Here is a 21817-nt window from a genome sequence, read left to right on the forward strand (position 1 = left end):
ATTATTCGCCGCTCGGACCTGCTGTCCTCTCGAGGGGCCTGAGGGTGTCGCTGGACCTCGCCTGGCTCAGATAAGTCTCTGTTTGGTTCTATGCTTTCTGTTTGTTCTCGGCTCCAGTCAGCTGTGGGGTTAATTAAATCATAGTCAGGGCTCGTCTCGCCTAATTCTGCCTTATCGCTCAATCTGTTTCTTAGCTGATCTATGTGGCGCCCAAACTCTGCCATCGTCTATTTCCACTAGATACGATTTGGGGCCCGTTTTGTCTATGACTATCCCCCTCTTCCAGTTTGGGCCGTCGCTATAATTATGGGCCCACACTGAGTCTCCTATGTTTAATTCCCGGAGTCTATCTGGTTTTGTTTTGAACCCGTCCTGCACGTAGTTCGGGTGTAGCCGGTCTAGCTGGCAGACACATTTAAACCAGGACCTGAACTGTGTTTCTAGTGCTGTTCTTTTATAGGCTATATCGAACTGGCTCGCAGTGATGCTACTCCTTGGCTAACTTAATTATTATTTCTCTATTAAACCAATTTTCCGGGTTTGCATAGCACAGATCATGAACTGCTGAGTTTTAACAACAGATTCTGTTGTGAAATACACTGTGAACTTTCTCAGAAAAAGTCTATACTGAGCTGACTTCAAGCGTCCGTTGGGGAATGTTGTGAAATATATTTACAGTGCAAGACCTGTGAGCACGCGGGGCAGAAGTTTTTTTATCATCTTACGAGGTCTGATCACCGCAAGGCAGAGAAAGCCATGTAGAACTCTGTAACCTGCGCGTTGCCCGTGCGGGAAGAACCACGAAAGGCAGAATGAGACGCGGTTCCTTTAAAACGGAGTAAGAGCCAGGAAAAAAGCCGGGCAGCGGCTCAATTTTACGGATGCCGGCGAACCGGGTCGGCTGCCAGGCTGTCGCTTTCTGAGAGCAGCTGCGGCAGGAGCGCCAAGAAAGGCTCGCGCCTTTGCAATTAATAACCCCGCGGGGCTGCCGGTTGGGAGAGGTAAGTCGCGAAATCGAGGTGGAACAAAAGCAACTACTCCTTCGAAAAAGCAGAAGGGAAATCCTCTTTCTCAACGCTCGTCTTTGCAAATTTGCAAACGTGCTTACTTTAGTTCTGAAAGGCGGGAAACTTCCCTTAGGAACCGGGCTGACTGGTCCGCGGCTTCTTCACTAAGGCTGATTTAATGAAATCAATGATCTGAACGTGGTCTAGACTGCAAGCTAGCTAGTCAGTTTTCGATTTGCGTCTGGGGCGAGGGTAGCGGCTGCTGAGTCAGGAGGCATTTTTCAAAGTGACTTTGGAACAAGGATTTTGCAACAGGTTTTCTTTCACTCGCAAGATGTTGCAAGGACGTCCTTCCACGAAACTCGCTCTTCTCAGAAATGTGCTTTGTTTCGTGGTTCTTCGCGAACTAAGCTTTCCTTGAGGAAACGGCTGCGATTCGAGCCTGATCATTTAGGCTCAATGGGCAAAGGGGGGAAAAGGAGGAAATCCATCCCCCTCCCCGCTCAAATAAAAGGACATCGTAAATTTGCATAACGTTTGTCTAGAAATGCAAAAAAAAAAGGGGGGGGAGGGGCTGTTCTGTCGTTTAAATAGAACCTGTTAAGTTCGGGTATTGACGAGGCAGGAGACCAGGTTAGTGACAACAGCTCTTTAATATAGTGTGACCCAGCAAAACTCTGGAGAAAAACCTCTCCTTATATACACTTCAGCCTGAGGCTGCAACCAATCAGGAACGAGATATTTCCCGCCTAAAACTCCCGCCAAAACTTACAGTAATACATTACACTCCTTCCCTCCCAGAAGGCACTTTGCCAATATTTGCATATTACTTCTCTACGTAGTCCTGCAGGTACGTGGGGCGTCTCCTGACTCTCCCGGACCTGCGCAGTTCACTTTCTGGAGTTGAGTCGAGCTTGCCGGAGGGACTTTTCGCCTCTGAGCTCCTCCTCCCGCCATCCGCCCTGGATTATTCGCCGCCTCGGACCTGCTGTCCTCTCGAGGGGCCTGAGGGTGTCGCTGGACCTCGCCTGGCTCAGATAAGTCTCTGTTTGGTTCTATGCTTTCTGTTTGTTCTCGGCTCCAGTCAGCTGTGGGGTTAATTAAATCATAGTCAGGGCTCGTCTCGCCTAATTCTGCCTTATCGCTCAATCTGTTTCTTAGCTGATCTATGTGGCGCCCAAACTCTGCCATCGTCTATTTCCACTAGATACGATTTGGGGCCCGTTTTGTCTATGACTATCCCCCTCTTCCAGTTTGGGCCGTCGCTATAATTATGGGCCCACACTGAGTCTCCTATGTTTAATTCCCGGAGTCTATCTGGTTTTGTTTTGAACCCGTCCTGCACGTAGTTCGGGTGTAGCCGGTCTAGCGGGCACCTTAGCTTCCGCCCCATTAATAGCTCGGCTGGGCTGCGGCCGGTGGCCACACAGGGGGTCCTGTGTTGGACGGTTAGGAATGCGTCGATTTGTGCCTGCCAGTCTCCGGGGCTGCTTCGTGATAGCGCTTCTTTTGCACTCCGAACAAAACGTTCAGCAAGGCCGTTCGACGCAGGGTCTTTTCGTATGTTCCATACTTGACCTCGACGGTCGTTGTCCCTCGAACAGGGATGCGGTTGCCCTGGTAATCCTGCACCCGGAGCCGTTGTTTCTGTAGCTTGCGCTTTGCGATGTGCGGCAAGGCTTTCACAAAAGTGTCCCAGGACATGATTGTGATGGCGGATCCTGTGTCTACTTCCAGCCGGCACGGTACGCCTTCAATTGTTGGGTTAGTGAAGATCTTTTCTTCGATGCGGGTAGCTGCGTGGTCTATGGTAACAGTCATTCGGTTTGACTTCGCTTTTTCTTTCCTGGCCAATCGGGTCGCCTTGCCGATTTCGCGCTCTGATTGGCTGGTTTGAAATTCGGCGGGAATGTGGGGTTTGCATCTCTGACTCAGAGCCGCCTGATTGGCCGATTTGAATTTTCGGCGGGAAGGTTGGGGTGCTCGGCAGACTTGGGCCAGGTGCCCTTCCTTTCACACCGCCGCAAATGGCGCCCCTGAACTTACATCTTTGGCGCTGATGTCGCCCGCAACTTCCGCATTCCTCCGGGTCTTCCTTGTCGATTTTCGGTGTAGTGGACTTCTTCCTCCTCTTCGCTGGTTGACTCACGATAGGTTTCTTCGTGGTGGACTGTGCTCGGCTTTGCGCCCGCCATCGGCGTGAGTCGCTTTGTAAGGTGTCTGCTGCATGGTTGACATCTCATGGGCTCTGGCTTCGTCCAGGCGTTTGCCAATGTCAGGTTGCTCTTGGCTAGCAACCGCCTCCTCAAACGGATGTCTCTGACCCCCGTATAAGTTGTTCCAGCAGCTCTTCGTCCAGATCGCGGTACTGCAATGCTTGGAGGCTTGTCTCAGGGCTGCCATGTAGTCGCTGATAGACTCGCCTTCTTGTTGCCTGCGCCCCAAACTCGCACTGCCGAACGATTTGGACGGGGCGGTGCGAGTGATTCTTCAGGAGGGTCTGAAGGGTCTGCCACGACACGGAGTGTAGCGGTGTTGGCTCCGCCAGGGCTTCTGCGACGGCGATGACTGCGGACCCACAGTGGCTTATGAAGTAAGCCCGTTTGCGGTTGTCGGAGACTCCCTGTAACTCGTTTGCCTCCAGGAAACTTTCGAAACGGGTCATATATATTCCCCATGTTTCCTGGGCAGGGTCAAACGGAGTGGGTGGCGTGTAGCCGGTCATCGCTGCATTCGCTATCACCTTGCTGGGTTTGATTCTCGTAGTGAGTTCAGCTCTGTTCTGGTGCTCTGCCTCAAGATCCCACCTTCGTCGCCAATGTTAAGTTCGGGTATTGACGAGGCAGGAGACCAGGTTAGTGACAACAGCTCTTTAATATAGTGTGACCCAGCAAAACTCTGGAGAAAAACCTCTCCTTATATACACTTCAGCCTGAGGCTGCAACCAATCAGGAACGAGATATTTCCCGCCTAAAACTCCCGCCAAAACTTACAGTAATACATTACAGAACCCCCTATCTCTCATCCTTCACAGCACACTGACAAGATAACATGTAAGCCAGCTCCCTCTGTTATTCATTTGCTAATTGTGGATGGCCAGTTTCACAGTCCTAGGTTCTCCTGTGGATCTTTCTTTTGGGTCTTGGCCTGGACAATCTAGCAGCAGACAAGTTGTCAAATGAGGGATCATCTTTGTAGAACAGACCAAAGGCATCTTTTCATTTGCTTTTGCCACAAACACCCCCCCCCCCAATTTTATTTAGTCAAATTTAATCAATTGTGAACCAGTTTAATTGCCACAGCGATTTTAGGTAGCATGTGATCTTTTAAATTATGTGCCATAAAGTCATTTTTGACTCCTAGCAACCTGATGCATCATGCATGTTCAACTCATGGGTCACATGTAGCTCTGCAGAGCTAGTAACGTAGCCCCACAAGATCATAAACCTTAAACATTATTGTACACACATATATTAACTATATTACATGCCTCTTATGAAGCCCAGGCAAGCCAAAAGGTTAGACATGGTTGACATAGATTTTCCCCATGATGATTTAGCCCTAATCTGTTCTTTCAAGTCTCCCAATGGTCCACACATCGCCATAAACAAAATAAAATACTTTGGCAACCCATGCTGGGGAATCCACAACTAGAAACCCTATGCAGACATCCATCAGTTTCAAAAGTGGGATCTCAAATTGCCTCAAGACCAGATGAAGAATCTCCCAAGACCACCTTAAAAGTCAACAAGGTCCTGCCATGTGGATTTGTGTGGGTGGGTGCTGTTCAAAGGAGGGGTCAGTCACAAAGAAGTCCATCTCTGACATCACATGATGAAATTGTTTTAACAATGTGATTTGTTGTGATTTGTTGGGGGCGAATTATTGCCCCCCCCGGGGGGGAGGGTTCGTAACTTAGGCATTCTCCTGGACGATCGGCTGTCCTTAGAAGAACATATGACGGCCGTCGCTAGGGGAGCTTTTTATCAGATCCACCTGATTCGCCAGTTGTGTCCCTTTCTTGACCGGGATTCCCTTCGCACGGTCACTCATGCCCTTGTCACTTTCCGCCTGGACTACTGCAATGCTCTCTACATGGGGCTCCCCTTGAAGAGCACCAGGAGGCTCCAACTGGTGCAGAATGCGGCTGCGCGGGTAATAGAAGGGGCACCACGATGCTCCCATATAACACCGCTCCTGCGCAGCCTGCACTGATTGCCGGTGGTTTTCCAGGTGCAATTCAAGATGTTGGTTATCACCTTTAAAGCGCTCCATGGCACAGGACCGGGTTACTTACGGGACCGCCTACTGCCACCTATAGCCTCCCAACAACCTGTGTGCTCACACAGAGTGGGCCTCCTCAGGGTGCCATCGACCAAACAATGTTGGTTGGCGGCCCCCAGGGGGAGGCCCTTCTCTGTGGCAGCACCGGCCCTTTAGAATGAGCTGCCTCTGGGGTTACGCCAACTCCCCGACCTTCAAACGTGAACTGAAGACTTTATTATTTCATCGTGCGGGACTAGCCTAAGTATAATTTTAATTGTAATTTTAAATGGGTTTTATGTCGGTCTTTGACCGTTTTAGTTGATCTGGCCATTAAATATTTGGTTTTAATTCGTTTTTAAAATTGTTATTTGTATTTGGTGTTTTTAATATGGCTGTAAACCGCCCTGAGTCCTTCGGGAGAAGGGTGGTATAGAAATTAAATTATAAATAAATAAAATAAATAAATAAATCACTGAGACGGTTTCACAGTGGCTATCTCAGTGGACACAGAGTTGAATCAGCTTCGGTGCTACCTGTGGTCAGCCTCGGTGGGATCTATTCTTTTTAGTGCTAGCGGAGGTGCGCTGGTTATTTAAAAATGGTTTGCAGGCTGTGGGCACTTCTCTATCAATCAGCAGTGGTGGGAGGATGGCAGGAAGCAAGTCCGATGGCAATCCCTATCAAGTGGTGGTGGCGGGAGGATGGCAGGAAGCGAGTCCGGTGCTTTCAATTCAAATAGTGGTGGCGGAGGATGGCAATCGAGGATGGTGGCGGGAGGATGGCGATCACCCCTTTCAAACTGCAGTGCGAAGGATGGCGATCACCCCTTTCAAACTGCAGCGCGATCGTTTCTTTTAACAGATACAAACTCAGCATGTGTGTGTGTATGTGTGTACACACGCATACACACAGAGAGAGTATATGAATGAATTAATATCAAAGGAATTGTTTTCCCTGAAAATCTTTAAGGAATTGTATAACCCTGTCTGGAATGCCTTAATTTTTACTGCTTGCATATATCAAAAGAGTTCATTTGGACGTAGCCCCAATGTTCAACTTTAAGAAAGTCATCTTATTTTGGAATTCTGTCAACCTCGGACCAAATGATTACCTACAGTATTTGCATCTCCTTTAAACCAATATCCTGATAATATATTATTAAATGCTAGTAAAAATGATTCCTTCCTCAAAGGAAGTTCAGCATAGTTCAATATAATAAGAATAGCATAATTCAGGTTATTTAGTGCTCAAATAAAAGTATTTTTAATGGTATTAAACATTTGAGTAAGATACTTACTACATTGAACCAGTATTCATTTTACTAGGCAGTTAAAGAATAGCATAATTCAGGTAATTTAATGTTCATGTAAAAAATATTTTTAACGGTATTAAAGACTGGGAGTAAGGAAGATGTTTTAACTGCCTAGTAAAAGAAATACCGGTTATACTTGCATGACACACTTATCCATTATTTATTCAGTTAGACCATAAACCAATAAACTAATCACATATGCTGAGATTTGAAATATGCCTGTTATTAAGATGTTGGATTGGCAGCAGGGAGTTAGATCCATGTTGTCATTCAAGCAATGGTCCTGTGCATAGGGCCTGTGACTCAGCCCAACCAATGCTGTACAGCCAAAATGAATGGTAACTCCCATGTGTGCTGCCTGACCTCAGAAAATACAGTGGATACGTGCAGTTAGTAAGTTCAATATACCTTGTGAATGTAGCCAGCAGAATGGATGATCAAATGGAGATCCTATCCTCAATTCCTAACTTTGCTGGGAAAAGTTGAGGAGGACCAATAGCTGAATCTCTTTCTTACATAGCAATTTAAAAGGAAACAAAAGGTTTAAAGATCAGAGTTTGCTTAGATTTAATTTTCATATATAGTTTGCCTTGTGCAATCTTGTGCAATAATCTTAACAACCCAATAACTTACTGTGCACCTCACCTGAAGTTATAAAATCTGTTTTTTGGGACAGGGTCTGTTCATTTCTTCAGTTTTCCGTTATTTTTAGTTATGGGACAAATGAATGCTATGGTAGGTCCTAAAATAGATACACTACAATTAAACAAAAAGAAGAAACACTGCTTTAGTTCAACCCCCTATAACTGATATGGTTCTCAGCTTCCCAAATTTAGGATTGTGAACTCCAGAGTATATGATTGGAATGGTATATAAATTTTGGGGAAATATAGTTAAGCATGTCTTTGGGCCACTCAAAGTTACCCCACCCTAGGTTATATGTTTAATGTACATACATAATTGATATATCGCTTTGGTTATGAGGGACAAAATAATAGTTTTTACAAAGTAATGCAGATTTAACACATTGTTTCTAAAAGGTAAATCCTTTCAAAATTGGGATTTGGAAAAGTTAGATTAAGAGTTACAGCAGTTCAACTCAGCTATTGATCTTCACAATCGAACATTATTATACAGGGAATCCTCAACTGATAACCACAAGTGATCACAATAGATGTATGTTAATTTCCTACATCAACCACTCTAGAAAGCTGTTCTTATGATGCAGAGAGAATGACTGGTTCCAAATTACCTAGTGGTACCACGATGGCAGGGAGTTGATTTGATCCTGGATCTTTTTGGTTCTAGTCCAGTAGCATCTTAACCATCATCTTTGACAAGTCCTGGGATTCCTAAGAGCCTCTTGGAAATCCAGAAGTCCTGGGATCTCCCGGAGGTCTGCTTTACAAATATTAACCCATCCTGACCCTGCTGAACTTTTTCAAAGCAGCTAAGCAAGGCAACATAAAGCCTTTTATGATCTCCTCTCCTGAGGCAAAGAGGGCTTCGGAGGTGAAACCATCGCAGAAGGCTTAAGGGGAGAAGAAGAAAAAATCTCCCAGAGCTAGAGAGCCACTTTCCCTAAATGGAAAAGCGCTCTTGACATGCCCCAAAGCAATCCTTTGTTCTGGGAGCGAACCAATAAAATTAATGCCGGCGGGGCAGCAGCTGATCAGCCTCGCCTTTCTTTTCTCTTCCTGATTCATACCCGGGAAGGGGGAGACAGGGCGCCCCTGGTCTCCGCCCCCACCGGGAGGAAGCGTTTCCAGCTCTCCGCGCTCTTGTGTGTGCTGTGTGGCGGACAAGGGTGCGGCGAAGGCGGCAGCCCTCCCCTTCCGTCCCAGCGCGAAGGCACTCCTTGGCGCTCCTGCCCGCCCGGGGTCACACAGTTCGGGGCTGCTGCTGCCGGCGGTTGATCGGTCGCAGCAGCTTCCCTTCCAACCAGGCCAGGTCGGCGGCGGCCGCACCGGCAGCAGCAGCTGCGGTTCCTACACGAACCCAACTTTCCCATTGGGCGCCTGCGAGCCTGCCCGCCCGCCCACCCCCCACCCCCCCGCCAGCTGCTCGCGCTCCTTGCCTGCTTCGCCGGCGCGCGCGATTCGGAGAAGTTTCTCCTTTGTTGGGGAAGTCGCGCGCTGCCCGCCTTTGGCCAGCCGGGATCGGGACGCAAGGGGAGCAGGACAGGTGGCGGACGTCCGCGCTCGGTTGGCAGCCTGGGCCAGACAGGTAATGTGACTCTTATGGCTCGGCTCTTTCTTGCGCTTTCTTTTCTTTGCAGCGAGGCGGCAAATAACACTGGCCCTCCAGAGAAGGAAGAGGCCGGGTTGTGTGAAAGAGACGGGGTTGGTTGGGGGAAGGGGAGAGAGGTAAGATGGTTTTGCAACGGCGCGCCTTTGGGGGAAAGGGGGAAGGTGGTTCGCTCGGTGTTTAGGCTTATAGAAGCGCATGGAGAAGCCCACTCTTGGGGTGGGGGGGAAGGGAGGGCAAGGAGGGCTATTGTGCATTGCCAGGTGGTGGGATCTCCCCCAGTTGCCGTTCAAAAGCTCCCTGGGCTGGAAGCGAAGCTGGTTTCCAGTGCATGAATTGGCTCGCTTCCGGGGACGGTGCACATCCGCCCACTTGCAGAGAATCAGCTTTGGGCTAAAGAGGTGCTCCGGGCGCAAGATCCATTAACTGCTCCACTGTTGCTTGCTGCAGGCTTTCTGTCAACCAAGTAACAGCAACATGTTCTTGGAAGCCAGCTGACAGCGCGGTGTCCAGTCTCACATGGGGTGCCAAGTTTTGTTTGTTTCTGATAAGGAGCGAACGCCCTTTAATAGGCTTATCAGCGGGTCCAAAGGGGGGGGAAATAGCGTTAAAAATCCATCCTTCTGAGCAATAGAAGCTGAGGGAAAACACCCCGAGGGTAGCAAGGCTGTCTCCCTCTTCCATTCTGAATTAAATAACAATACATGTTACTGTCTAAGGAGTGGCCCCATAAAAACCATTCAACTCAGAGTCTAAAATGATTTCATTGCATCACTGGGCACAGGCCAGATGAAAGTTAAACACGCTTCAGTCTGTTTATATTTTTACCTACTGCTTTGGAGCGTTTTCAAAGGGTTTTCTCCTTTCAGCAATTATCTTAAATATCAACTAAGTCCAGTTCAAGTTTTGCTTTTCTCCAGGCATCCCTTGAGATCGTCCTCAAGGAGGCTCTCTTTAAACTTTGCACACCATAGTCCACATAAAGCAAGCTGTTACTTGCAACTGGATAGATTTTAAACTTAAAGTGGTTTCCAAGCTGACTGTCTTGAATAATAGTAATGTTTCCTATTATTCAACTGCAGGGGTAGATTTGATTCTACCTTCAGGAACAGAGCAGTGTTAAGAGAAAGGGATTAGCTTTCAGGAAAAATGATACTAAAAGTTAAACAAACCTTTGTTTAACTTAACATTAGTTATCTTTGGCCATGGATAGATTAAAAATTCTAGAATTCAGTTCATTTAAATTGTATATATAGGCAGACATACAGGGTTTTTCAGATTTAAATTTTACAAAGGCAGCCAACTGCTAAAGAAATATAATCCAGATAGTTTTTGATTTTGCAGAATGCATAAACCAGAGTTGGGAAATCTTTAGCCTGCCTGGTCTGCACATTTTAAGCTTGCCTGTTCTGCACAGCAGTTGGACTTCAAAAATGTTTCTTTTGGTGAAGTAGAAACTTCTTAAAGCCTAGATCAGATCCAGACTCCTTACCCCCTTCCCTCCCTTAGATAACCTGTAAAATATCTTTGGCTGATATTTTACAAGTTTTTCATTCTGCCTTTCCTAATGCCCATGCTATTTCTTATAGCAGACAATGTAAATAAAAGCAGCACAGCGGAGTTCCCAAGGTAAAACCTTGAACCTTGAAGCATAGCTCTTGGCCTGATACCCCATAAAAGGATTTAATCTCAACCAGTGATGCCTTCCAAATATGGCCAAAGTCTATCTTTTAGCCTCTTTCATCACTGACCATCTTGGCTGGGGCTGCTGGGAGTTGTAGTTAAACAATATTGAACCACAGTAACTGTTTGGAATAGAGCCAGTGAAGTGAGTATGGCAAAACTCAGGTTTTATTTATTTTGTTATAATTTTAAAAAATGGCTGATTTGATGAACGACTTACAAACTAAGAGGCTTTGTTTTTTGAAAGGTAAATCTTATCCTGTGTTTCTTTCCAAGACTAAGAGTTATCTAGTCTGTTCAATATAGAAACTAGGCTTTCTGATCCTCATTTCTTTTAGCTACAATATTAAGAAGAATAAATGCCAATTAAGTATTCTGTGGAAAAAAGGGGTTTTATCTTAATCTGGAAGCCAACATTGAAAGGGTTTTAGATACACTACTGTAGTTGCCTATCTAAATGTTATTTTCTTTGTGTTTACAGCCCACAAATTAGCAAATTCTTTAAGAAATACAGACTCCAAAATCTTCCCATATTCTTATTTATTTGTGGCCTGACAGGCATTTCTTAAAAGTAAGCAGAGCAGTGAATGACATAAATGCTTAACAATCCACTTAAAATGTCCTTATAACTCAAGAAGGAAGGAAAAAAGAAACACATCTGGGAAACAAAACTCAGGGAGTATTTACCTAAAGGTGTTTCCTTGCCTTCTTATGGCCACATTTGCAGCTCTGATAGCATTCAGTGAAAATAGATCAAGTAGTGCAAACGGATCCAAATAATGCAAATAAATCCAAGTAATCTGAAGAAGCTATTTGAATGAGAGCATTGAAACGTTGCAAACCAAAACAGAAAAGAAGTCCAATTGCCATAACCCAACTTTCAGACAGCTTTACCTGGATGCCTGAGAATCGTCATCAATTTAAATGCAAATAGTTACAGAAATGAAGGGATGATGAAACAGTAACCGGGACTTCCTAAACTTTTTCCTTTGTTTTACAAAACCATTTATCAGAAAGCCATTTTTACCCAATGTAAGTAAAGCACTTTAAGTCTGTTTAAAGATCCCTGTTTTGTAATTGGGTAATGCCCTTGTGCATTGTTATCCAAAGAAAGACAGGTTTGGGGAACATTGGGTTAAATTAAAATTTGTAGCCGTGCTAGAAATTGCAGTTGGATCGTCAGACCAAAGTCCTTTCTGAAGAAGAAAGTCAACGTTGGTAGGTGAAGAGAATGATTGGGAAACTAGTTGGCTTTCTCTATAAAACTCTGCTAGGATTAAATTATATTGGCCTGCTAAATTGTTCAAAAGCAGAAGACAGTTACTGTAAACTCTTGCTTCTGATGAGGCTAAACTCCTGCCTAATCTTACACTGTGTGTGTATGTGTGTGTGTGAGTGAATGCATGTGTATGCATCCATGCACAAGACTCGTTTTTGAATCCTGATAACTGCATGGACTAGTCCCTGCAGTTTTCTTGGCAAGATTTTTCAGAAGTAGTTTACCATTGCCCAGGGGTAAAATGTAAAATTTGTTCTGTGGGCGTGGCTTGGTGGGGGCGTGTAACTTTTTAAAAATTTTAATAGCATTTTTTCTACAACCTCTTCGGCCGAAGAGCTTGTAAAAAACATGCTTTTAAAAGGTTCTGGCGATCAGACAACTCAGCTGGGATCGCCAGGGGAGCCTTCTAAAAGTTTTTTTTTTACAACCTCTTCAGCTAAAGAGGTTGTTAAAAAAAAGCTTTTAAAGGGTTCTGACAATCCCAGCTGAGCCACGTGATCATCAGAGGCTTTTTTTTTACTTTTAAAAGCATTTTTTTTGGCCAAAGAAAAAATGCTTTTAAAAGTAAAATAAAAAGCCCTCTGATGATCATGCGGCTCAGCTGGGGCAGGGGGTGGGGCCAGGGATTTTTGCTACCGGTTCTCCAAACTACCCACTGCCATCGCTACCGGATCCGGCGATCCGGTCCGAACCGGGAGCATTTCACCCCTGCCATTGCCTCTTTCCTAAGTCAGAGTAATTGGCCTAAGGTCATCCAGCTGTCTTTTTACCTAAGGCAGAACTAGAACTCACAGTCTCCTGGTTTCTAGCCTTCTGCCTTAACCACTACATTAAAATGTCTCTCTTATACATTTGAAAGGGGGCACATTATTGCTCAGTTACTCTCCATTGGACTTTCTTAATAGGTAATTTTCAGTGAGAGTGGTTGCAATGAAAGCCCTTTCCATTTTTCTCATGTATACAGAAGCCTGCAGCCACTTGGGAATATACCAGATGTTCAGCCTTATCTTCCTGGAATCTGATGAGAAGTTTGGGATTGGAAGAAACTCACAGTGTGAATCTCTGCTATAACTTTTATTATAACTAATCACATTGTCAGTTAAAACTAGCAGGTCTGGTAAATATCTCCTAAAAGCAAGCCACATGGCTTTCATTGTCATTCATTGTACGAGGCTTAATCTTCAAACCATAATGTTAACTAATGTCTGTGAACATTTATATCATCCTCCTTGGTCTGAAAACCATTATCACTTTGTTGAGAAGGAAAAATATGAAAAGTTAAATGAATGGAAGTATTTCTAAATAGTTTTACATGTACAAGCTGTGCAGAATTTTTGAAATACACAACATTTCATTTATTTCATATTTTGTTGCTGGACTCTGGTGAACATATCTTAGGGGTTTCTTTTTGTGTATTGGTGTTATTTAGCTGTGAGTAGAACAGAACTGCGTGTCAGGTTACTATGTTCTTCCCCATGTTAATATCCTGTTTGTTTTGAATCACTTCAGTTTGAACTTCTATAATTACTGTGGTGCTAAGTATAGACTGGGCTGAAGTCTGAATTGTTCAAAACTATTTGGTAAGCAAAGTGTTCTAGCTAAGCTGAATAACATCCAAAAACAGTGCCTAGAAGTGACAAATGTCATAGTTAAGAATAGTCTCCTATCCACCCTAAGATCTTAATTTTTTTTTAATCATCAGCATTTCAATCTTGTACATGCTAAATGTTTGCTTAATTTGTTGGCCCAGTTATAGATGGAAATGCAGTTTTAATTACACATTTAATTGTAGTTGGGAAAGATGCACTTATAAGTAAGTGACTAAGATGTAAGGTTTCTTAAATGTCTTACTGAGCAACATGGTGAAAGAATAATGTAAAGAACTAAAATTTATGAAGGATTAGAGAAAGCTATCGGTTTTCTCTGGTTGTGTGTAGTCATCATTGAATTTCTAAAAGCTCACCGTTAGATATAATGAGCTGAATTTGGTTACTCTGATATGGGAAATTTAAATGAGATGAAGATATGAAGCAGTTTATGCTATAGGATAAGCTTAGAGTGCTGTAATCAGAGTTTATGGTTTTTGTACATTTAAATGCTCTGATCTCAGCTTTTGAAATGATAGCAAATGACTGATTTATAATCTTAAATTTGTTCCTGCAGATCTTGTTTCTTGTTTCTAAAAATTCCATGGCATGATTGAGGTAAGACAAAGCTGTTTCACTTGAGTAACTTTTATCATGGTTTATGCAATTTACTTAGAATTGTGGATTCCATTAGTCCCATGAGATTCTGAGGCAAGAATCAAAACTACACAGGTTGAGTTAAGCCAGTGTGAAGAAACTGAAATATGATTGACTTGTTAGAGGTTCAGTCTATTATGTAAACCATAGTTTTAGTTTATGCCAGCTTCTAATACCTGCTGGGATATTCTGGTTGGTATTAGTAGCTCAGAGTCCACTGTTTTGAAATTTCATGTCAAAAAGGTGAGTTTACTTTCAAGGAATTGTAATTTAAAAACACGCTTTCCAAACAATCATCCTTAGCTCAAATCTCCCAAATATTTCTGTTCTTGCCTATCACAACTATAGTGCAGCAAGATGCTTTGCTAAAAGCTGTTCTTAAATCTTCCAAATTTTAATGAAATGGTATTATTGTTTATAAATGGAATGGATTTAAAGATCGTGTTTGACTACACTGTTTATATTTAAACAGGAAGAAAAAAAATATCACAGTGTATTTAAGCTTTCTTTTAAAAAAACCAATCCTCCCTAAAACTAGCAACGAAAGAGAGTGTATTGAGTTTATTTCTGTTTTTGAGAATGCAGAAATAAAGACAGATTCTGGAGATTCTATAGATTATTTAAATAAAACAGTGCAAGCACTGTTTGCATAAACAGTGCTCCTTTTTGGGATTAAAGTGAGACCTTCTATCGTAATTCCTTGGAATTTTTCTGTTCTTGGGAAAGGAAATATTCCAGAAAAACATGGATGGGAATGCAATTTTTTTCCCTATAAAAATTAGATGCCATGCATCATTGGGGGAACATGCGTTTATCAATTATTTTGCAATAATCGATATACAGTGATCAGGAACAACACCGATACACTTAAAATATTATTCATATTCAAATATCAATTAAGAAATGGAAATCATCCTCTATTGATGAAATGCCTGGATTCACATATCTTTTGCACCAAAAGTGGGGGCTCCTACTCTTTTTTTCAAAAAAAATAAAATAAATCCTAGACTCGCAAATGAGACACTTCTACCCAATGATCGCTTACCATCCATTCACAACTCTATCTTTCTTCTGATACCTTGTCCTATTTTTTAAAAAATTACATTTTCATCCTGTCCTTCCTCAAGACAGCTCATAGGATCATATGTAGAGATTACTTAAATTTCCAGGCTAAATGAAGATGGGTTTTTCTGATTCAGGTGTAACATATTGCATTGTAATGTATAATATTCAGCATCTGCTTTTTAAATGCTGAGGCTTATATCTGTACATGCAAAACTGGGTACGTGTCCTTTCTCTTTTGTATCTTTTTAAAGTAATATCCAGTTATTTCAGATCAGTAAGTATCCAGTAATTAATATTCAGCAAAATGAATTCAAGGGGAATCTTGCATGTATTAGTAACTGAACTGCTTTCTTTGATGCTGAGGATTAAATGATTTGTTTTACAATCTCTTGTTGCAGCTACTTGCGCATGGGCTGAAGTAAGGAACAGCTGGAGTGCATGCGCCAGGCTTGAGTTGGCTGCTTGTTACCCTTGCTTCATGGTGTGTGTGCCTCTAAACATGCAGCATTATTTTGGATTATAGCCTGCCCAGAAGTGTTTTGCATTTCCCAGCTGTTTCACAATTTTTCTCTGCTTAGCCCCGTCAGCTGCTTTCACATATATAATTTCAGCTATGTTGGTGCTCTGAATTCTGTTTCAACCAATTTAACTACTTATTTGGCTTCTGATAGAGTAAGCTTGTAAATGGCTAGAATAATTTAAAAACAGCTTATTAATTCTGGGAGTGCTTTGACAATGTGTAGGGGCTAAAATATGGCAATCTAAAATGATTTGTCAAATGATTACTGTTATAATGCAGTACCTAATGCAATATTTAATAGTACCGGATTACAGTGATAGACTAAACTCCAAAACCAAGCAGAATTTAGAAAATACACTTAATCATCTGGTTAAAGAGAAATGGTAAGTAGGCAAGAAGTTGAATGAAATATATAGACCTTCATAGGAATTGACCAGCACCTGTTTTTCAAATACATGGGTTCAAATAGTCATGCAATGAGAGGAAATAAGACAGTATGAGGGTTGCAACATCCTGGGGTTGTGGATTACAGATACTAGTTATTGAGAGAAGAAAAAGAAAGGAAAATAATTATTTGCGAAGAAGTATTACATAGTACTACAGGATAAATTTTTGGACTGATATGGTGGATTATAAAAATTATAAGATTGTGATTCAGGTAGGAAATAGGAAGAGAAAACGTTGTCCTTTCCTTGGCTTAAAATGGGGTTAGAAGTTGGTTGGGGGCTAGGAAATTATTGTGGTGTATTTTACTAAATAAAGGTCCAGCTTAACCTAGGTAATACACATAAGTAGATACAAGCAGAAATGGCAAGCAATCCAAATTTAAGCAAATTAGGAAAGAAAACAGCATTTGCCACATCATCAAGTGAAAGATCGATAGAGAGCATGTTACAAGCAGAGAAATCAAATTCATTTCAAAAAGATGTGATGACAATGTTCCAATCCTTACAGGAAGCAATAACAAAGAATCATAAGGAGGTGAAGAGTGAGTTGGGAGAGGTAAAAGAAACGGTACACGACATGAATGAAAAAATAGGGAATTTCCAACAGATGATAGAAAAAAATTAACAAAGGGTTCAGGTAATAGAGGAAAAATCAGAACAAACAGAGAAAAAAATGGAGGAAATGAATCAAAGGCGTACATAGGAAAATAAAAAATTGGAGGAAAACGATTTTGTTGCAAATGGAAAAGGCCACTTACTTCTTGAGATTCCAAAACATAGAGGAGGAAAAAGGAGAAGACCCACCTGATATGATCGAATTGCTGCCAAATGCCTTACAAATTACAAAGCAGGAAATGCAAGCAGAAATTGATGCAATATTCCAAATACACACAACCTTTGTGAGAAGACATAAATCTTCCGAGAGAAGTTCATGTCAGATTTGTCAAGAAGATGACAAGAGTTGAAATACTTAAAAAAGCGAGAGGTAAACCTCTGTAATATAAAGGCAAAGAAATTGTGGTGTTGAAACAAGTGCCAAGAGTAAGAAACCTACTGTTTTCCCAAAAATAAGACCCTGTCTTATATTTTTTTGAACCCTGAAATAAGTGCTTGCCTTTATTGCTATGCGCTCAAAAGCCCGATAGGGCTTGTTATTGGGGAAACAGGGTAAGAAGACAATATCAATTCTTGACAGGGCACTGATTAAATACAATGTAAATTTTAGATTGCTGATACCAGGGGGAAAATTTGGTAACTTGGAATGAAATAAGATATAGACTAGATCATTAGATAAAGAATATGAATTTTATGGATGCCACTTTGGAACTCCTGAAGAACAGAGAAGGGGAGAGGAAGGAGAATGCAGAGGGCAAAGAGAACTAGCAAATGTGGAAGAAAGTGAGTTTGAGAAAACAGAACAAGCAGAACGAGAAGGAGCAAAAGCTAAGGAACAGAGAGAAATAAAATGAACTATAGAACAATATGACCTGTACACAAGTGAGAAGATGGAAGAAGAAATACAGATGCTACAATCAACATAAATGGATTGAATTCACCAATGAAAAGGAAAAAAAACTTTCACAAAACTACGAAAATTAAAACTTGACTTAATCGGTCTCCAAGAAATTCATATTCAAAAATAACTTAGTAGGCTTTTAGAATACCCCAAAATGGGAAAGTATACTTTTCATTAGAACAACAAGAAAAGGGGGTGGTATTATATATAAAGGAAACAATAAATGCCAAACAAATATACACAGATGAAGTGTATATGTACCCAGTGGTTAAATGATCTGGATTTAGGAGATTTAGCAACAGAGCCTTTGTCATGGTCAGATCATTTTCTCCTTCACTTGGACTTTCGGACCACTACCCACCACCACAGGGAGACGGGACCAATACGGTGGTTCCGTCCCAGGTGCCTGATGGACCCGGAGAGGTTCCTGACGGAGCTTGGGCCATCCCTGAGGATCTGGCCCACGGCACGGCTAAAAAACTAGTTACGGCCTGGGAACGGGCCGCAGCTGAGGCTTTAGACCGTGTCGTGCCTTTACGGCCTCGGACCCGGCGTAGATCTCAACCAGCCCCTTGGTTCTCCGAGGAGCTGAGGGAGATGAAACGCCGGAGAAGACGCCTAGAGAGTACCTGGAGATCCAGCCGTTCCGAAGCTGACCGGACACTAGTTAGGTCTTATACTAAGACCTACCTAGTGGCATTGAGGGAAGTGAAGCGTTCCTATGTTTCCTCCCTCATTGCGTCGGCAGATAACTGCCCGGCCGCCCTGTTTCGGGTGACCTGCTCTCTCCTTCATCAGGGCCGTGCCGAAGAGTTTAGTGGTTATCTATACAATAAAATCGTTCAGCTCCGGGATGGACTGGATCAAAATTGGGATGATCCAGGTGAGAGGGCGGAGACCCGTCTTGTTGAGATTGTTTGGGATGAATTTGACCCTGTGACTCTCGAGGACGTGGACAGGTTGTTGGGGAGGTTGCACGCCACCACATGTTTACTGGACCCGTGCCCCTCCTGGCTGGTGCTGGCCACACAGGAGGTGACACGAGGCTGGCTCCGGGGGATTATTAATGCTTCCTTGTTGGAAGGGGTTTTCCCTGCTGCCTTGAAAGAGGCGGTGGTGAGACCCCTCCTCAAGAAGCCTTCCCTAGACCCAGCTGTTTTGGGAAATTATCGTCCGGTCTCCAACCTTCGCTTTGTGGCGAAGGTTGTAGAGAGTGTGGTGGCATGTCAACTATCCCAATACCTGGATGAAGCTGTCTATCTAGACCCGTTCCAGTCCGGCTTCCGACCCGGATATAGTACTGAGACGGCTTTGGTCACGTTGGTGGATGATCTCTGGAGGGCCAGGGAAGGGGTTGCTCCTCTGCCCTGGTCCTATTAGACCTCTCAGCAGCTTTTGATACCATCGACCATGGTATCCTGCTGTACCGGTTGGGGAGTTTGGGAGTGGGAGGCACCGTTTATCAGTGGTTCTCCTCCTATCTCTCTGACCGGTCGCAGACAGTGTTGACAGGAGGGCAGAGATTGACCGCGAGGCGCCTCACTTGTGGGGTGCCGCAGGGGTCGATTCTCTCGCCTCTCCTGTTCAACATCTATATGAAGCCGCTGGGTGAGATCATCAGTGGCTTTGGGGTGAGGTACCAACTGTACGCTGACGATACGCAGCTGTACTTTCCCACCCCAGGCCACCCCAACGAAGTTATCGAAGTACTGTCCCAGTGCCTGGAAGCCGTACGGGTCTGGATGGGGAGAAACAGGCTCAAGCTCAATCCCTCCAAGACGGAGTGGCTGTGGATGCTGGCACAGTCAGCTGACTGTTGGGGGCAAATCATTGGCCCTGATGGAAAGGGTGTGCAACTTGGGCGTTCTCCTGGATGGACGGTTGTCGTTTGAAGATCACTTGACGGCCGTCTCCAGGAGAGCTTTTTATCAGGTTCACCTGATCCGCCAGCTGTGCCCCTTCCTTGACCGGGATGCCCTATGCACAGTCACTCATGCTCTTGTTACCTCTCGCTTGGATTATTGCAATGCTCTCTACATGGGGCTCCCCTTGAAGAGCACCCGGAGACTCCAGTTAGTTCAGAATGCAGCTGCGCGGGTGATAGAGGGAGCCGCACGCGGCTCCCATGTAACACCACTCCTGCGCAGGCTGCACTGGCTGCCTGTGGTCTCTCGGGTGCACTTTAAGGTTTTGGTTACTACCTTTAAAGCGCTCCATGGCTTAGGGCCAGGGTACTTACGGGACCGCCTACTGCTACCGAATGCCTCCCACCGACCCGTACGCTCACACAGAGAGGGACTTCTCAGGGTGCCGTCCGCCAAGCATTGTCGGCTGGCGGCCCCTAGGGGAAGGTCCTTCTCTGTGGGGGCTCCTACCCTCTGGAACGACCTTCCCCCTGGCTGACCTTCGGACCTTTTGCCGCAAGCTGAAGATGTATTTGTTTATTCGCGCAGGACTGGCTTAGGAATTTTAAATTTTAGATAGTTTTAAACTTTAATATTTATATTTGATACAAATTTTATGGGGTTTTTAATGATATAAATGTTTTAAATTCGGCCAAACATATAATAAGTTTTTTAACCATTATTTTTATCTGTATATTGTCATTGTTTTATTGTGGCTGTGAACCGCCCTGAGTTCTTCGGGAGAAGGGCGGTATAAAAATCCAATAAATACTAAATACTAAGAAGGGAGAATTACCAGAAACAGTGAAGGTTATCTTAAATGAAAAGATAACAGTGATGGAACTAACAAAGGTGATCAAGAGAGAAACAAATAATAAAACACCAGGACCAGCTAAATGTTGGAAGTGTAATCAGATACCAGGTTCATATTATCATATGTGGTGGACTTGCCCAAAGGGAAAAAATATTGGACTAAAATAGATACTTGGTTAGAAAAAATGATAAAACAACACAGATTTGAAACCAGAAATATTTTTGTTGGGGATACTACTAGAATAGTATAATAAAGGGAATACATATTTAATTTTGCATATAGTAACAGCAGCAAGAATAGTGTTTGTACAACAGTGGAAAAACGAAGAGGTCCCGACAGACGGTGTAATAAAAAAAAATTAGAATGTGCTAAGAGGGATAGATTGACACTTGAGATAAAAGAAAAGAAAGAAACAGAATACTTTTTAACATGGAATATGTTTTACCAATGGTTAACAAACAAAAACAGAGGTTAGACTTTAAGAAGAATTCAAAGACCTAACAAAACATTGTATTGAAAATATTGTAAGATGGATAAATTAATTGTTTTATTATTTTATGATTAATATTGACAGGTTTATTAAGATTACTAATATGATTATGGTTATTGTTGTACTTTTACTCAAAATTATTTATGCCCAGACGACATGCTGTTCAGATAGACATGGAATTATTTATGTTTTTAAAGAAAAAATGTAGCAATAAAACATATATTTAAAAAAAACAACAGTTTCTTGGCAGAATGGACTCTGGTCCCATGCAATAAATAAGAAATTCCTGAATATCAGAAAGGACAAATTGAGAAGAAGCTGGTAATCCTCATATATCTTTATAATTAATATATACTGACTCTGCTGAACATTTAATTATCGCAGTACTATCTTATTGTATGTCTAAGGATAATTTACTCATGTAGTATGACTATTACTATTGTTCTCATCTTTTTCTCATCTGTCCAATCATGCTTGGCCAATGAAGTATTCTGTTCTATGCCTATTCCTGTTCCTGTTCTCGTTCCATTCCATTCCATTCCATTCCATTCCATTCCATTCTAGCAGTGACAAAGATTAGAGTTCCAGATGTTGAGCTATCAACTCCTAACATTGTTCAAAGTTGACTCTCTTCACTGAGGTTGCTTGGAACAAATACTTGGAAGTCATATCAGACTCAGCCCTGATGTAAACAGAGACATATGGGTGCCAGATAATTTTACATAAATTAAAAGTTGGCTCATGTTGTGTTCGCAGTCATTTGTAAATAATTAGGTTAGCATCTTGTGCGAACACCATAAATCAGTCAGCCATAAGGCAGGAGAGGTATTCATATCTAGATGGAGTTATTTGATATTATTTATTTTATTTATTTATTTATTTTTATTTTATTTTATTTACATTTATATCCCGCCCTTCTCCGAAGACTCAGGGCGGCTTACAGTGTATAAGGCAAATGTTATTATAAATGTTAAATTGCCCTTTTCAATCTTTTGTCTTGCTAAGCTAAATTAACTGGGGTATTT

At 42.9% G+C, this 21817-nt stretch overlaps 1 protein-coding gene across 8 annotated transcripts in view; it reads left to right on the forward strand.

Annotated features, from left to right (window-relative positions):
* The first annotated feature begins 982 nt into the window (after positions 1-982).
* SVIL (supervillin) overlaps positions 983-21817 on the forward strand; it is a 186749-nt gene continuing 165914 nt past the window's right edge. For 3 of the 8 annotated variants that reach the window (XM_058184310.1, XM_058184308.1, XM_058184313.1), the window contains exons 1-2: positions 8666-8811; positions 13958-13998. The gene's annotated coding sequence lies outside the window, so the exon portion shown is untranslated. Of the gene's footprint in view, positions 1002-8658; positions 8812-13957; positions 13999-21817 lie in introns of those variants that run through there. The other 5 variants (XM_058184307.1, XM_058184314.1, XM_058184299.1 and 2 more) reach the window with 4 other exon arrangements.

Source organism: Ahaetulla prasina, chromosome 4 (genome assembly GCF_028640845.1).
Source record: "Ahaetulla prasina isolate Xishuangbanna chromosome 4, ASM2864084v1, whole genome shotgun sequence".
Taxonomy (NCBI): domain Eukaryota; kingdom Metazoa; phylum Chordata; class Lepidosauria; order Squamata; family Colubridae; genus Ahaetulla; species Ahaetulla prasina.